At 42.6% G+C, this 18,881-nt stretch overlaps 1 long non-coding RNA gene across 1 annotated transcript in view; it reads right to left on the reverse strand.

The window, feature by feature from the left end:
- Window positions 1-7,153: 7,153 nt before the first annotated feature.
- LOC118209385 overlaps window positions 7,154-18,881 on the reverse strand; it is a 64,829-nt gene continuing 53,101 nt past the window's right edge. Inside the window, exon 3 of the long non-coding RNA XR_004761703.1 lies at window positions 7,154-7,337. This is a non-coding gene — a long non-coding RNA (uncharacterized LOC118209385). The remainder of the gene's footprint in view (window positions 7,338-18,881) is intronic.

An 18,881-nucleotide genomic window follows, 5' to 3' on the forward strand; every position in this document is an offset into this window, starting at 1 on the left:
TTCTCCCTTTTCCTCCTTCATCTTGGAAGAAGGAGCCTCGTTCACGCGGTGCACTTAAACTGCAAATGAAAGGCAAACTGGCGGATATAAAGGCATTACCTCGTTCACCCCCGGCTTCATCATCTCATGTGTTGGAGGAAATAAATAGTCAGCAGTGCAGTAGTGCTCTTATGCTGGCCCAGCCAGGTTATTGCAGACTTCCCATGATTCCCTGGCTTGGCTGCTGGTTAGCATCTCCTTGACTTGCGCATCACAATAAAGGACTTTGCAAATATGAATTATGGTAAGTTTCACCTGCTGAAAAATCAACTTCGACATCAAAAGCTTGTTGAAAAATGCCAGTGAATAGAATTCAGGGGTAAACACATGCTTTTAATATTGCAGGCAAGCACTGGGAAAAACTGCTTTATATTTAATAACAGAATGTGCAGATAAATATTTTTCCATGTTTACCCTGGAGGTCAAGTTCATGAAGAAATCATTAAATATAAAAATATGCGTATGTATGTACAGTACGTATGTATGTATGCATGCATGCATAGATGTGCGCCATTGGTTTCCAATATTTATGTGCAAATGAAGCATTTTCACATCACAAATAATTAATCTAAATAACAGCAGATTCATTTGTTTGGAAGATGTACCTCATCTAAAGGGACACGCTGTGGATACGTGAACAATGTGCCAAGAAAATATACATTTAATGTGAATATTGTTAAAATCACATGTAAGTAATGTATGAAATTGTCAACAAATAAAATGCAATAAATTACTTAATGATATCACAAAATAATCTACTTCAGGATAGGTATTCATATATTGCAATATTTTGTTCATAATAATGTTGTTTTGGAATTAAAATGGACTTCTTTCATGAGTGAGATGATCTGTTGAGACACGGTTTTACCACTTACCAAAATCTTTCCCATATGTCTCAGGACTTTCAGAACCACACCAAACTTCATGCGAATTGGTCGGTGTTAAAATTATTTAAAACATCACATTTAGGAAATTTTGGGTTATTCATGAGACTTGTCTTCGCAGAAGAGTGTATGAGCTGTTGAAGTTCTGGACGAAACCGGTTACGACTTTGAATATTAAAGATTTGAATGCATTTTGCTATGTAATGAGTCAGCAGTGTGGGTCAAACGAAACGATGAAGAACATGTCTGCAAAAATAAAAAGTCTTCTTTCTGAGTTGGAGTCCGGCCCTCTATGGCATCTTTTAGCACAGCAGAGTAGCATTTATTTCACTTAGATGCTCCACTGGAAGGTTTAAAAAATTTTTTTTTAAAGATCCCAGCAGGAGTCTGGAGCTTCAGTATACTCAGTAACAGTATAAAAGATGGTTTCTAATGATGGATTCTGCGTTTTTTAAATGGAACGAGTTTACTTTGTGTCGGCATTTTATAATCCTGCCTGTGTTATGATTTCTGACTGGTTTATGTCATGTGGGCTGTTTCTTGTTACTCTGTCTGTCATTTTTATTATTCTTGACTTTGGCACTTTAACATTTTTATACTGGAGTTTTTTATACCTGTGAGCACTCTGTAATCTGTCCATCTGCTGATGCTTCCATGCAGCTGTATTGTATGCAGTGTGATGTGAAACTGTATGTGTAGAAAAAATATGATTTATAATATAACAAATATATATATATGTATATATATATATATAACATAATCATGATTTCCTATCCATCTGTCTCATCTATTTTGCAATTTTTCACAGAAATACATTTTTCACCATAAAATTATTTTCAGACACATTCTCATTCATTCATTTTGCCACTGTTGTGACTTAAACATAATTTCCTATCTATATCAAAAAATTACTTTTAAATTTTTTTTGCAGTTTTTCCACTTGGACATAACCTATAGTCTTATCTATTTTGCACTTTTCCATAGAAATACATTTTTCATCATAACATTCTTCAAACACATTTTTATTCATTTATTTCACCATTGCAAACATGATTTCTCATCCATCTATATCAAAAAATTACTTTTTAAATTTTTTTTGCAGTTTTTCCACTTTTTGGACATAAGCAGATATAGTCTTTTGTATTTTGCGATTTTCAACTGAAACACTTCACCATAACATTCTTCAAACACATTTTTATTAATTTATTTCACCATTGCCATGACTGACACATGATTTCCTTTCTATTACCAAAAATGATATTTGTAGGCCCTTCTCCTAATACTGCTGATATTTTTTCATTGTCACTCATATTTTGGATATTGGGGAAAATAATGTTTATATTTTTAAAGGATTCCTCCCTTTGTTGATCATAACATGTACAATACAAAAATAAAGGAATCTCTCTCTCTTTCTCTTTCTCATACACACACACACACACACACACATTTCCATATGTTTGCATTTGATATTTGAGTATTGCTCACTGATAATAATAATAATAGGTATGGTTGCATCAAACTGCCAGTCGTGCATTTGTTTGAACCAATCAAAACATTTTTCTCTCCCCAACAAAAAGCCCCACTATTGGTCAATATCAACAGGCTGCTGATGGCACACACACGTAATTTATCTGAAATCAGTGAAGAGCTTCACACACCATCAAGGAGGTTCCACGATTCTGATATGTAGAGGGGGGACAGGCACTACACAGTTACTCCCAGATCTACATTTATCAGTTCATCGGCACATGAAACATGGCTACTGACATATGTCATTGTCGTTATACAATATTACATAGCTTATTCATGGCTGACAGCACAACAATTAAACACCAATCCATCTTATCGCTTCTAAGCAGCATCAACAAATTGATGAATAGTCTCCAGCTCATGAACTGACGGTACCGTGAGCCTGAGCAGGTTTGACAGACTGTGATGAGCGATGAAGTCTAGCGGGGATGGGCTTTGCTCATCAACCAATAAACCAATTATAGTTCATGAACCGATAATTGAGTTGATTTAAGTTTCACTCAACCAGTGACCTATAGCATAATGCTGGATAAATTAAATCTCCTTAGAACCTATTGAATTGCACTGAATCCATTTCCTGTATGTAACTACCTTTCTAGACCTTTTTAGAGGTATAACATGCCTCTGAAACTACCCTAAAAAGCATCACAGAGATACAACACTATGCAGGCGTTTGGCTACTTTGGGGCTGTGGATCTTAGTTTGCTTGCTTAGCTTTTCACCATTGTACACACTTAGTGTTCAAGGATCTGGGGAACATCCTTTTCCTGTAAACCTATTCGGTGAAGAGCTGTGATTGGACAGTCAGCTCTCCTTGGGTAATCGTGGCCTTGGAGTGAATTACTCACATTTTTAAGCAGAGCAGTACGCATGAGAGAAACTGATTTTTATTTTTATTTTTTTTAAAGAAAAAAATACAAAGTCTAACGGCTATATTGTCTGCAGTTATCTGGGATTATTGGCAGTGTGGTCAGCTGCAGGACGTTGATACGGTAGATAATGATTTTTCCACGAGCGCCGAAGCATTGACGCGATACGCCGCGCGGTTAACAACTAAATCAGCTGCCCGGGGCCAATCAGCACTCAGACACCGTCACAGCCGCGATGGATGAAAAAAAAGGTCATGTTAACTGACATAGAAAGTTCTGTGAAGCCTGTTGTCTCTTTTTTAAAATTTTTTATTGCGTACCAAAAAGTAAAACGGGCTCTCAAGAAAAAACATGATTGATTTCTTGCTGGATTTTTATAATGGCCTTTTAGTGCACCGAGCTGTAAAAATACACTGTCATGGCGGACAAAGAAACAAGCACAGTGAACAAGCATCCTCCTCGCAGCAGCAACCACTGAGATTAGTAGACGTCCCCTTTCCTTTTAATTTGGCCTCACCTTAGATTCCTGTATTACACTACAAGTGCATTCTTTTACATGGTGGATTTTCCCTCTGAAAGACTTTCTCTCTCAATATGTCAATACTGTCAATTGTCTGCACTTAAACGAGAGTTCGTTTTTTACTCTTTACCAACCAAAATCTATAATACTAGACCAATTTCACTTTGTATGCTGTAGCATTTTGATTTGCCTTCACTGGAACTAAAGGGCCTAGCCCAAATCATGAAAAACAGCCCCATACCAAGGGGCGTCTACATACTTTTTCTCATATAGTGTATGTGAGTATTTAGAAATAATATTCTACCATCATTCTAATTTGTCAAAATGTACCATGTGTTGCTATGCAACAGGAATGCAGTTTAGTCTGAACTTTGAGACGCATATAATTCCCAAAAAGCTATTTAAATACATTTCCCTTCTATGCACCACAATTCTCTAATTTGATTATGCAGATTAATTATAATATGCAGAAGGTTATTTTTCTGAATTAGCCTGACATTTGGTCCAAATTAGATTGATTTAATTTATATTCAGTTTGAAATGACCTGATGTGCTAAACTCTTCTCCTTCACACACATTATATTGTTCATTTACTAAAACCGTCATGCATGTCTTTAAATGTAATTTTTAATGTTCTGCTTTAATGACAGATAATAATAGTAGTAGTAGTAGTAGAATAGTAATAGTGGTAGTAGTAGTAAGTAGTAGTAGTGGTGGTAGTAGACATAAGTAATAATATTTCCCTATATGTGAGATAGCCCTGTTTTCTGCAAAATGAATATATGTTAGTATTTTGTAAATACCCATATGTGCACTTTTTGGAAAATACAACAGTAGATATATTTCACAGAAATGTATAAAAACATTTTTAAAAAAGACAGATAATTGGCAAATAATTATTTTGCAATACTCCGGGAATAATTAGCCAATATATACCAAGTGTTACGTGTTAATATAAATTCACTAATGAAAATATATGGCCATATATCCCCTGGACTCTTCTCGCAGGATTCCCCCCCCCCCCCCCCCCCCCACGTAGCCCCCGCTTGTCCATCAAGCAGCAGCAGTTGACTCACACTCTGCTATCCATCGTATCTGTAAAACTTCAAAGGAGCTTCTCATTACCAGGATCAGGAGAAAGACTCCCTTTGAAGACCTCCCAGTGAGGTTTCAGATTGCCTCACAGATGACCTCACCGGCCGGAAAAAACGCCTTCTCCAGCCTTGCGGTACTCCAGAAGCAAACAACTACCAAGCTGTCCAAACATATACTTTCTACCAATATTCTACTGCAGTTCATAATGAGTCATCACCATCATCATTAAGAATACACAGGAAAAGAAAGACTAGACAGAATTTCTTTTTTTTTTTTTTTTTCTACTGATAGCCGGTCATCTTCATGGTGGTCCAGGCTATTTACATAAATATGGACAGCCTTGAAGGTTGATAAATCGTGAAATTGGCGAAATATCAGATCATAAACTACAGGCAATTGCATGAGAGGGAATAAAAGACAAAGGTCGCCCTCCCTCCTGAGCCTTGTCGTCAATGGGAACACGGCTACACGGTTAACCCTTGTCTTCATACTGCATGAATGCGTGGTCCGCATGTCCTTAGGGTCAGAAATTACCCCCCCCGCCAGACTCCCATGTGATAAAGCCTCTTCCTTGAATTTTAAACCCTAAATCAATATTTTTCAAGTAGAAAAAACCCGTCACTCATCAATAAATTTGTGAATAACATTTCTTGCTTCATAGTCCAGAGAAACAATATTTCTTCAGTCTACACCACTGGTTTCTACTACAAAACATACATCATGATTTATTTTTTTTGTAGATATGTGGCACTTACCACTTGCTTATGACTTACGTGATTTCATAACTGCAGGGTTTTTAAAAAATTCAACAGACAAGCTTTGTACCCTGATGGTGTACCACTTTTTCTGAAAAAAAAAATGTATTAAAAAAGGGCAATATTTAAGTTTTTGTAATGGTGGAGTCATTCCAGAAAAGTAATCAAATTTCATGCCGAAATAAAGTTTAATTTAGGGTTTTAAAATGAGGATTTTCACTGCTGTTAAACGGTGGGGTTGTTGTTTTTGACCCCTGGGGGCCACACAAAGGTCAAGCAGCCCGTTTCATGGCTGAGAATGAGAGCAGACCCAGGACATCGGATATGGCGGCTGCACGCTGAATCCCAGAAAGAGAAGAGAACGACGGGCTGGTGCTGCACAGCCCTGCGGCGTGAGTGAGGTAGATAACGAGGAGCCTTTTCTTTTTTTTTTTTACCCACAGTGCAGCATTCTTCAGTTTTTCGGGCCTGTGTGAAGGGTTGGTTAAATAATGAGTGTTACTGCACACGCAACCTACTGCCATCTCCAGCTCAGCATCTGTGAGACAACACCCCCGCTCCGCCCCCCTCTTAGGGAGCTCCCTCAAGGAGCTGGCCCCTCAGAACATGGACATGAATGGCTTCATAACTGATCAATAAAGACACAGACTCTCACACCCTAAACCCTCTTTCTCCTCTTTCTCCCCCCTGAATCTCACTTCCCCTCTTCCACATCTTCTGCTGTCTATATACCTATACCACTCCCCCTAAAAATAAAATAATAATAATAATAATAATAACCCCCCCGAAATAAATAAATAAATAAATAAATAAAAACCCTCTCTACTTCCCCTCTTCCACATCTTCTCCTATCTATATACCTATACCCCCCCCCCCCCCCCCCCCAAAAAAAAATAAAAATAAATAAAACCTCTCTACTTTCCCTTCTACATGTTAATATTCTAGCAACAAAGGTTTACCTACGGCAGGGGTTCAATGGCCTGACCCTTGCACCCTCATTAATTGCTACTTTGGAGGTTGATAATTTAGAATCTAGGTTTTTGCTTTGTTCACTAATTGTACGTTGCTTTGGATAAGAATGTCAGCTTCACATTATGGGGTCCCATGAAACCCCTCTTCCCCCAGCAAACTGGACCAAGGCATACAATTATTTGTGTGTGTGTGTGTGTGTGTGTGTGCGTGTGTGTGTATACTGTGTAGGTGTACAAACTAAACTGTGTGTCTCTGCGTATGTGTGTGTGTGTGTGCGTGTGTGTATACAAAATAGAGGCAAATGCAATTTGCGTGTGTACGTGTGTGTGGTGGACGTGTACGAGTGTGTATGTCTGTGTGTATGTCTGTTTTCATTAATAAGCAGTTATCACAAACAGCTCATCAGAGCCAATCATACTGTAATGGGTGGGGTTTGTTTTCATGTCACAGAGTTGACTTAAAGGGGGGGGGGGAAAAGCTTAAATTCCACTCCAGATTCCAGATGCTCATCTCTGCCGTCGACTGATCATTCGCCACTGAGGAATAGTGAGAAGTCACACTGTCCCGCGGTCCCGCAGTCATAAATTAGGGCGTTCATCAGTGTCATCACCCGAATCCAAACTCCCAAACTTCAGCGCGCGCCGTGACTGGCGTCTGCTTCCGCGAGATCCGTCTGACAATGACAGGTAAACAAAACAAGACGGCAACAAAAAAAAAAAACGCAATTATTTCCTGATTTACCCACAGATGAGCTACCGGGACGCTAATGGCTTTTTCATTAAGTAATCGGTGACATCATTTCAAATTATAACCAATTAGGACCAATTTCATCTCTTAATAATAATCTTTCAGTGGGGGCTCGGCTGCCGCGAGTGACACATCGAGCTTCCCTCTGCTCGGCTCCTCAGCCTGCATTAATGAGCCCACAGAAACCTGACAGTTTAAACGAATAAATAAACAAACAGAAAAATCAATCAGACATTCTGCGCACGGCTCTGGCTCCTGAGCTCACGGAGGGGGAAGATCGGGCCTGTCCCGGACGAGGCGGTTGAAGGGAATCTGTGCTTCGCGCTTTCAGAAGCTGACACTGTCCTTAACTCTGTCCAGGCTACCCTGACCCGGTGCAAAAAAAACAGAATTTTAACAAAACTATGTTCATTTTCTGTAGTTGTGCACTGTAGTCAGGGCTGGCCCTAGGATTTCAGTGGCCCTAAACAAATCTGTGGGCTACGTTCAAGTGGAGGGGTTGGGTGTTGGGGGGGGGGGGGATGGGGGGGTTAAATCCTTCTTACATTACATTGGTTCTGTTGCCACTCCGTTTAAAATTTATACCGCTAGTTCCGCGATAGGGGATGAATACCATAATTATGAAAATAACGTTATTTACCTTTGGATAAACATTGAATCGTGTGGCCCCCCCTCATGGTCGTGTGCCCTCCCCCCCCCAGCGGTTGTGGCCCTAAGCAATCGCATAGAGCGTTTATGCCACGGGCCGGCCATGACTGTAGTAAACACTGAAAACACTCCCGCAGATCCCTGGAAATGTTCAAATATACAAGCTGACATTACCAAAAGAATATTACTTTGAATCTTGTTGAAATTGAATGCTTCTTTTTGAGATTTTCAGTAACCTGCAAGGACAGTTTCTGGTATCTAAAGGGGTACATCTTACATCAGCAGACTCAAAGCGTGCGGGGGGGGGAGGGCTTTACCTTTTGACTTCCAATTGGTCGAACTGGACCTATGGCACTTAGCTAGCCAATCAGTTTGTCTCATCAGCGCAGCATTGGTTAGCTGAGTCACTCACATTATTGATAGATGTCTGAGACTCAAACCTCCCAGTTAATGTTAAACTTTTACCAGCCTGTGAATGCCTATGGTAGATGAATTGTTGATTTCACTTTCACTTTATTGACTTAATGCTGGCAGGGTTACAAACCAAATAAGATACAGAACACAGATCAACAGCTTTAAAAGACCCACATCACATGCCTTCCACTAATATGTGTAAACACATATAAACAGTTTAACTTCAATCACTAATACAGACAAATTTTAAAAAGGCCACAACTGGCTATTTAATAATATACTTTTTCAGTGGCAATGGTGGAGTTCTGTAAATATCACATGCCTTGCACTAATATGTGTAAACACATATAAACAGTTTAACTTCAATCACTAATACAGAACAATTTTAAAAAGGCCACAACTGGCTATTTAATAATATATTTTTCAGTGGCAATGGTAGAGTTCTCTAAGTCCTGCAGGTAGCCAGTTCTTCAGGTTATGTCTGCGCATTTTTTACCTCAGGATTTCCTCAGTAACTGCCACTCTCCTGTCTGCCACTGCTCATGCAAAGAAAAGGAGGGAAAAGGGATTAAAAAAACAGGAGCAGACTTCATCAAAAACCAACCGAACAGGACATTTTATTTTAGCATCCCAGGTATTAATAACACTCAAAATTGCATTCTGGTCTGTCTGTTCCGTCCCTCAGCTTGAAGCTGCACGGAGAAGGGGGGTATCAGTGGTGAAGGGGGGTATCAGTGGAGAAGGGGGGTATCAGTGGTGAAGGGGGGTATCAGTGGAGAAAGGGGGTATCAGTGGAGAAGGGGGGTATCAGTGGTGAAGGGGGGTATCAGTGGAGAAGGGGGGTATCAGTGGAGAAGGGGGGTATCAGTGGTGAAGGGGGGTATCAGTGGAGAAAGGGGGTATCAGTGGAGAAGGGGGGTATCAGTGGTGAAGGGGGGTATCAGTGGAGAAGGGGGGTATCAGCAGTGAAGGGGGGTATCAGTGGAGAAGGGGGGTATCAGCAGTGAAGGGGGTATCAGTGGAGAAGGGGGGTATCAGCAGTGAAGGGGGGTATCAGTGGAGAAGGGGGGTATCAGCGGTGAAGGGGGGTATCAGTGAATAAGGGGGGTACCAGCAGTGAAGGGTGGTATCAGTGGAGAAGGGGGGTATCAGCGGAGAAGGGAGGTACCAGCAGTGAAGGGTGGTATCAGTGGAGAAGGGGGGGATACCAGCAGTGAAGGGGGGTATTAGTGGATAAGGGGGGTATCAGTGGATAAGGGGGGTATCAGTGGAGAAGGGGGGTACCAGTGGTGAAGGGGGGTACCAGCGGAGAAGGGGGGTATCAGTGGAGAAGGGGGGTACCAGCGGAGAAGGGGGGTATCAGTGGAGAAGGGGAGTACCAGCGGTGAAGGGGGGTATCAGTGGAGAAGGGGGGTACCAGTGGAGAAGGGGGGTATCAGTGGAGAAGGGGGGTACCAGCGGAGAAGGGGGGTACCAGCGGCGTTTGGAAAGACTGGCTGAGCTGCCGTGCCGCTGAGCTCAGTTAACTGCACCGGAATGGACGGGAAAATTACCGACCGCTTCCCCTCCGGTCATATTTACCATCACATAATTCTGCTTCCTGTCAGCGTTCCTTTGAAATCTTTTCCATTCTGAACACTCTCCATCAATGTGTTAATGGGGCGTGGGGGGGGGGGGGGGTGGAGGGGTGGGGGACTGGTGGTGATAACCCTGAGAATCGCCTTTGGATCCACCAGTAGGTTACATGATTGTTTTTTTTTTAATGATTTTGATGATGATGAAGGTTGGCTCTGTGGTTGAGGGAGGGTGAGGGGGGGATTTGTTTTTTGGGGGGGGATGGAGAGAAAACTTAAAGAAATATTGTGAGCTCAACTTTTCTGCTGCTCGCTCAGTTCTGCCGCACATGAAAGATTAAAGTGCATCTCATTCTGAGAAAATAGCACCAGTGTCCAATAATGCATGTATCTGAACAGCTGTATACATCAGAGAAAAACGGTTTAACTGCAGCAAAACAAAAAAGATTTTTTTTTTAAATCCTGTTTTCGGTTTTTATTTTCCTGCTTTGGAGTTACTGAGGTGAAGCACAAAGAAAGCACACTGAACTCACTGATCATTTCTGAGATCCTCCCCACAACCCCAATCCACACACACACACACACACCCACACACACGTACGCACAAACACATATTCACACACGAGCACACACACACACACCCACCCACACCCACACACACGTATGCACAAACACATGCACACACGCACACACACACACACACACACGTACGCACATACACATACTCACACACGCGCACACACACACCCACGTACGCACATACACACACCCACACACACGTACGCACATACACATACTCACACACACGCACATACATACACACTCACACACAAACACACACATATGCACACACGCGCACACACACACACACACATAACCCCAGGAGTGGCCATTTCATTTATCTCTTGAAAGCAGCCACCCGTCCTTTTTGAAGAGAATAATTAATTCCTCATTTATGGGAAATAAAATGTGTGGAGAGATAAGGCCCTGGCCTGGGAGCGGTTCAGAGAGATACCTCTACACCGGCACCCAGGAGCACTCAGCCAGCATACAATGGCAAGCAGCACGTCCCCAATATTTCATCTGCCCTCAGCACCCAATCCGCACGACTGTGGGAATATACTGCAGGAAATCTGTCATTCGCAGATAATGCCAAATTGCAACGAGTTATCACGGTACTAAATTGCAGCCTTACAAAATCTCTGTCGAGACAATCTGAAAATATGTCATTTAAAAAAAAAGTTAATCTGCAAGGATGATTTAGACCCCACTAAATGCACGGTGCCGTTGCTCTATTGATCATAAATATCAAATGGTTTGGGATTGGTCCAATTCAGTGAAGCCACCAAAAACTTTTATAATGAAATTTTAGCAAAGAATTAAACTAAGTGTTGCATTATTACTATTATTATTTTTTGCTTCTTATAGTTTGAAAAAAGAACAAGTGCGATATTTAATAAAAAAAAGAAAACAACAATTATGAGCTGGAAAAAGTGACACTTCGTCATTCTCATGCTATTTCACGCGTTAGGAATCTTGATACTTCCAGTGCTAAGTACGCTCTCAAAATAGCTTTTCACGCACTATTGTTGTTTATCCGTATCCTAGGAAACCCCACTCCTCTTTGCATACAGTCACTGGTTCCCAGAATGCACTTAAAACACAACTGACAATGTATGATCTTCTCCCAAACAACATTTGGCAATGTGTGTTAAAAAAAAAAAAAAAAGCACAAACATGTTTTAATGTTTTTAAGAGGGAAGATATTTTTTCGATGCGCAGTTCGTGAAGACCTCTTTAGCGATGAGGAACTTGTAATTGAAAAATGGGGTGTGGGGGACAGATGGTGATGCTCCCGGCTCGCGAGGATAGTTGCTAACATTTTCGTGATAGCGACACGTTGACGACAGCCGCGCGCAGGGTCCACTGGTGCTGCTTGCATCTGTTTAGAGCGAAACAATCATGTTTAATTCATGTTTAATAAGGTTCCCAGGGTTCCCATGACTATCCGCTGGAGACATAATTCAGTATGCGCGTGTGTGTTTGAGCGAGTGTGTGTGTGTGAGCGTGCGTGTATGTGTGTGTGTGAGCGGGTGTGTGTGTGTGCATGTGTGCGTGCGTGTTCAGTAGGGGGTATATAACTCTTTCCTGAGTAAGTTACAATACACTTAGGCTATATAATTACACTTTACCTACTGAGCAAGTAATGTAGTGTAATAACCACATCTTGCCCATACACCGTACAGTTAAGCCAATATAAAAACGGATTGGACTGGTCTGCATCAACATTGCCCTTAATTCAGAAAACATGAGAGCGTAGGGAAAAAAAAACACAATGAGAACAGGCCGTTCAACACGCCTAGAACACAAGAACACCACCCGTGGAGAAAGGGTCAGTCAGCCCACAAAGGCTCGCAATTCACCTGCAATCTACAAAATGTGAATCTCTGTGTCACACCAGAACCCTAGCAACCCTGAGGCCATCCTTTACTACACGGCCTGGCTACCTGTTAAATGCACGGAGGACTGTGTGCACAAACGACTTGTCGCTGACTGATTTTAACCTGCGCCCCCTTGATCGGCAGCGAGAATGTGACTAGAAAATAATTCTGTGTCCTTTTAATGAATTTTAAACGCCGCAAGTCATTTCACCGCGGTGTAATTAGACAGATAAAATTCTTGGCAAACACAACTGAGGCCAAATATTTTCGACCCTTTGGACGACACAAGATCACCACAAATTAGACAGATATTGTCTCCGGCCTGATAATAACTCTCTGCCGGTATACCCTGTGCCAGCCAAGTACAAGTGTGGAGAAACTTTTTAGAAAGACTCCATGCAAGAGGCTGGAATGGCCCCCGTCAGAAACCTCATCACACTGCTGAACGACACTCCGAGCAGAGCAAAGAGAAACATATGCATTGTAATTTGTACCGACACCCCCCCTCCGATCCTCTCCCCTCCCCACCCCTCCCCAATTTTCTATCGCTCACACCGGCCTACCGAACCGCATCCCCCCCACCCCCCCCCCCCCACCCCCGGAACCCCCCCCCCCCATTCCCGCCCCTGAATCACACACCACTGCCGGCTCATTATTGGTCTCGGAATCATTATTCCCTGATTAAGTGCGATTAAGGGAGATCATTAACAGCTGCATGTCCTGTCACTAATGATTAGGGAGACGGACGTGACACGCCGGGCCATCCGTCTCCGCCTCTGCCTCCAGCTCGGGGCCGCTGGACCACTTCTAAAGCACGGCGTGTTTCCCTGGGGCCCTGGACGTTCGATCAGATTTTCTTTCGGGGAGGATCGCAAAGAGGGCGGCGATGTAGTACAACGGGTAAGGCGCTGGCTTTGGAACCCAAAGGTTGTTGGTTGAGCAAGGTACTTAACCAGCATGGCTTCAGTTTATATCCAGCTGTATAAACGGATGCAGTGTAATGCAAAGACTTGTATACGTCGTTCTGGATAAGAGCGCCAGCTAAATGCCTGTAATGTAATGTAATGTAATGTAATGTAATGTAAAGAAACGATGAGAACAAGTTTTGGAGCAATCGTTACATCCTTCTCGTGCCATGGCCGCACACTGGTGTGTGTCGATAATGAATAGGCTCAAACCGCATTTTTCTAAGAGCAGTTATTTTTAAATGAAACTGTCAGTGGATGACATCACGCCACGCAGCCGGCGAGCTCAGCCCAGCACTGAAGCGCAAAGACAGCGTGTGAACACGACGATGCCGACGGAGGCCTCATTACCGTAATAAGCAGTAGGCCCCTCTGGCCTCCTGACCCAAACCCCCACATACCGCAGTACACCTGCGGATCAAGTGGTTCTCATAATTGACTTATCAGAAGTCACATGGGGTGATGTAGTGTCGGTTTCTCCCCCCCCAGAATAGACGCAGAGAAGTGTTTGTGGTTGCAGACATTCGACACGTTCTGTATTTCATAACCAAACCCGAATACTTGTAAACAAAATATTAAAGTTGTATTTGTATCTGGAAACACGAACATGATTTAATAAAGACGTTGCAGTATCTGCGCTTCCTGTCTCTGCTATTGATCTGAGTGCAGGTTCTCCTCTTCCTCCCACATCATCTTTATTTGAAGCATCTATGGTGTCACATATCGGTTTATCTTTATATACTGAGATTTTTACTTTGTTGTTGTTGGAGTTGAGTGCTTTTGTCCTTTGATCCTATGTGTAGCAATATACAGCTCCTTCCATGGGACTATGACATGACATGACATGACATGACATGACATAGCGACGAGAACATTCAGCCCAACAATGCTCGTCATTTTCCTGACTATTCACGTATATCCTTATGGTGCAGGGCAGTGCTGGCTCCTTTAGATATTAAATTAGGTACGGATGCTTCCTATACCCTTGTGAAGCCTGGATGTGTGTGCGTGTGCAGGGGTGGGGGGGGCTGGTTCTCCTCTATGGCTGCTGGAGCAGCTTCTGGCTGTCATCCAAAGCCTGGGAGAACTTCAGGACCAAGGACAGCGGCAGCCTCATCTGGCAAACGCAGGTGAGGTTGATTGGTAATCAGCACATGAGTTGGCCATTGCCCTTGTCATGTCTCCTCATAAGGCCACAGGCTGGGATTTAAACTAGGAAAAAAAAAAAAAAGTCCTTCACTTTGCCTCTCAAATAAACTGCCAATGTTGCCATTTTATTGAGAGTTAGGAGAGAGTCAGTTTGGGCGATGGGCGATGAGACAGGGTCATCATGGCTGACTGCATCCCTCCCTCTCTGGTAAGCTACACCAGTCACCATGCCGGTCTTTCCCTTGTGCATCTGAGTACCCGTCAACACAACAAAGGTTCAATCACAAACAGGAGGCGGGGGTGGAAATGATGATAGTTTGTAAAAATGGTGAATAAAAGGTTGATGGTTATTTAAAGGGTTAACACATATGTGAATTGTTTGAAGGATATAGTTATTGAAGACTAAAAAGTAAATAGTCAGTGGAGTGCAGGCCAGAACATGAATGTTTGTATAATTATTGCCCAACAGAATCCAAAACAAATTAAATAATAACTTGATACACATTTGAGAAATGTATCACTATTTTTTTCTGTTGTGTTGAAGCATATAATTTTGAATCTCATTTTAATTTCTTCTATCACAAGACCTGTGCTACCAGTTTTTCTTTAAATGCTAATTTATTGTCAAAATGTAAATATATCAAAATGATAAAGATGCCAAGAAAGCCGCTTTATTTATTTTTTTCTGTGATGAAGTATTTCAGTCTCCCCCCCTCCACCCCCCCCCCCCCCCCCAGCCCCCCGGGGGCTGAAACCAAGCGGAAGCGGGCCTGCGTGCGTGCACACAGACTGAGACTGAGACGGGCATGGCATCGCAGCGTGTGAGCGCCATGGAGATATTCCAGCAGGCAGAAAGAGCGGCCTCCAGTTCCTTTCATCAGACGCACTGAGCCTAATGGCCAGTTATTAAACCGGCCAATATCCTTCCCAGCAGCCCTCTCTGCGGCTCTGCGTTCGACTCAGCCTGCCAATTCGCCTTCACCTGTTACTCCTCGCTCTCCTTGGTTTGAAAGAGACTGAAAGATCCCACTGCGTCCGTCCGCGGTGTATGTGGGGGGGGGACTGGGGGGGGGACTGGGGGGGGGGGGGGGGGACTGAAGGACGAGGTCACATTGTACTCTAGACCCCTGCCAGCTTCTGTACTTTAACATGAAAATGAATGCCTGCGAGTAAAAAAAGGCTTAATGCATTGGAGATGGAAATCAGGACCGACAGCATGACTCAGTCATGTGCGTGCGCACAACGGTTTTTTTTGGCACTTCCTGCCAAGTAGTTAAACAGGAAGGCAGCAGACAGCGAACTGATGGCGGCCAAACCACACAGCACAGCAGAAGCATGCCCCACGTGCGCTTGTGTATCTGTGTATCTATTGATTGATCATACTGGTGTTGCACTCACAGTCTCTGGCCTGGGAGTGTTGTTCGCCCAGTCCGGCTCTGTAACTCACATTACTCAGGTAGATGCATTCATACTGTATGACCTTTCCTTGCAATCTGCTCTGGATAAGAACCTGCTAAATGAATACGATGTAATATAGAACCCTGCTTGCCTCTCTGCAGCCAATCAGGAAGAGAGAGAAGAAAAAAAAGATAGCGGAAACAGGAAGTGCTCTTTCTTTGGCCTAGAGTCAATGCGCACTCGCGCTTCACTTTGATGCGCAATTAAATGACAAAAGGTGTTTTTCACACAGCTCAGACGTGGTAATTCAATAAAACAATTGTGTAACTCGCTAAACCGTGTTTTGTGAAAATAAAAATAAGCACTTTTCTATTTAATTGCGAGTTAAAATGAAACGTGCGCGTGACTGAACACAGGCCTCGACGGGAAGTGCTTCATGTGGAAAAATAAGAAATCTGCCTCTGGCCTGTGAATTTCAGTAAAGGTGGGGGGTGACTGTAAAGGCATCTGTGAGGAGCATGGGGCCAGGGAACAGTGATCCACCGCAAAACTCAGCCTCAGAATAAAACTAATCTCAGACTCTGGGAGAATAATCACAATTAACAGGGAAGCCCACATAAGACACATGGCTTTTGGATGCTTTCAGAGCGAAGGCCAGAGTGCTCCTAAGGGGCATTCGTTTTCCCAGAGTAGCTTCCGTTTATTTTAGGAAGCCAAACACGGGCTGTGATTAGGCTTGACGTGTGGGTTTCTTTACGCACGTTTAAGAGTGCAGAGCACACCGAGGCACCGGAAGGCCTGCCCCAGACTCCGAGCTTCCGTTTCCAAGGTTACGCGAGATCTGTCGGAGGAGTACTCATTCTGCACACCCTCGGCTTTGAATGGGGGGCATTTGGCTCTGGATTATGCAACTTTTACATAAAGTAGGCTATGTGTTGGCATGGCAAATTAAAAACAAGCTGTTGTAAACAGAGGGAAAGAAAGCCTCAGTCTGATTGGTTCTCCAGAAATGTTATAAAAAGAGAGAATTAGACGGCAATTTGATTATATTTTTGCATGCACTGTTATGATCCGTATTTGCAGCAGAATACATTTAGTTTGCCCTAAATTAAATTAGCATTTTGTTAGTATGACAGTTGTTGTGAGAAATATCTGCTGCCTTTTAAAATTTTACTTTGCTTACGGAAATGAAAAATATACTGTAATATATTGAAATACGCATGACCTTTTACATTTTTTTCCCCTGATTACAACAGAGAGATTGTTTCTTTGAGTGTTTAAAAAAAAAAAGATGTGCAAAGAATGGTTTTTTTTTTTCCATGGCCATCTATTCCAGAGAAAATGAAATCAATTGAACCTTCAACAAGGACCAATTTGCAGCCTCTAAATTACTTTTTTTTATATATTACAACAGGGCCATAGAGGAAGACTTAAGGGTCCGCAGTGGTTCTCCTTCAGGCTGTCGGGCTTCTGCTGCACTTTGAGGCCCACGGTAAAGTGGTATGAAGTCCGCTGGGGGGTCTAATGTAAAGACATGGGGCGACATAGCTCATGAGGTAAGACCGATTGTCTGGCAGTCGGAGGGTTGTTGGTTCGAACCCCGCCCTGGGCATGTCGAAGTGTCCTTGAGCAAGACACCTAATCCCTAACCCCTAACTGCTCTGGCGAATGAGAGGCATCAATTGTAAAGCGCTTTGGATAAAAGTGCTATATAAATGCAGTCCATTTACCATTTAAAGGGCAGCGTTTCATGTGAGCTGGGCCCTGAGCAAACGGTTTTTAACTGTTTACATAACAAAAGAATGTCTGTAATAAGAGAAAAGACTGTCCGGCAGAAAAACTAAGACTTCCTGTTTCATGACTATCTGGTAATGCAAACTATATGACTATATGACTGCAAATACAAATCCACCGTTTTCAGTCTTTTTTTCATACTGGCTCTAAAAGAAGGAAATGTTATTTATATATTCAGTGCACATTGATCAACAATTCAGCTTTCACACTCTTGAACTGTAAACGTGCTGGAGTTATTTCTCCATTTGTATTCCCTGAGCAGTTACAAAAAGACATCATAATAATACCATACGTATGTAGATAATAAAAATGTCCCTATAAATAACAGCTGTATATAAAAATAAATAGGTAAAGGAAAATAATGATAAAATGGTGCCAGAGATGACCCAACAAGGACCATTTAAGATTATATACAAATCATATAATCATGATCATACAATCATAGGATTAGGTGTCAGCGGGAGACAGTAAATCAATAGAACATATTACATCTAGCACAGATAAATCCAGGTCTTTGGGTAGAGGTTAAAGCCAAACTAGCTGGGTTATCTCGCAGAAGAGAAGATAGAGAGAGAGAACCAATCAGAGGTCACGCCGCTCTGCCTTTGTGATGTCACAGAGCAGGAGGGGTCACTCGGGGGTCAGCCAGCCAGATCAACCTTATGCTGTTTTACTGGCTTATTGTGGGCTGTGACCCAGTGTGTGAACAGCAGACTCTTCACTTCACCCACAGGAACACCGTAGATCAGCAGAGGCTGGCGAGAAGCACGGATGTGTGGATGATTTTAGGAGTTTTACAGAAACTGGAATAATCTGTGATACTCTGTGACACCTGAGCGCTCCAGACCCCTGGAGCTCTCCAACACCCAGCTCTTAGTGCCAACTGTTCTATGTATAACCTTGTGCTCAAGAAACGGTATATGTGAGTAATATATCTATATATTGTTTGGCTATATACAGAAGTTTTCCACTGGCTAAACTCACAAGAAAGGCAGCTGACTTCTGGAGGTTTTTTATGGACTAAATGAAAGGCTTTGCCAACCCCCACTGTGCCAGAAAAAAAAAAAAAAAAGCAGGTACTGTTTTT

Source organism: Anguilla anguilla, chromosome 12, assembly GCF_013347855.1.
Source record: "Anguilla anguilla isolate fAngAng1 chromosome 12, fAngAng1.pri, whole genome shotgun sequence".
NCBI lineage: Eukaryota > Metazoa > Chordata > Actinopteri > Anguilliformes > Anguillidae > Anguilla > Anguilla anguilla.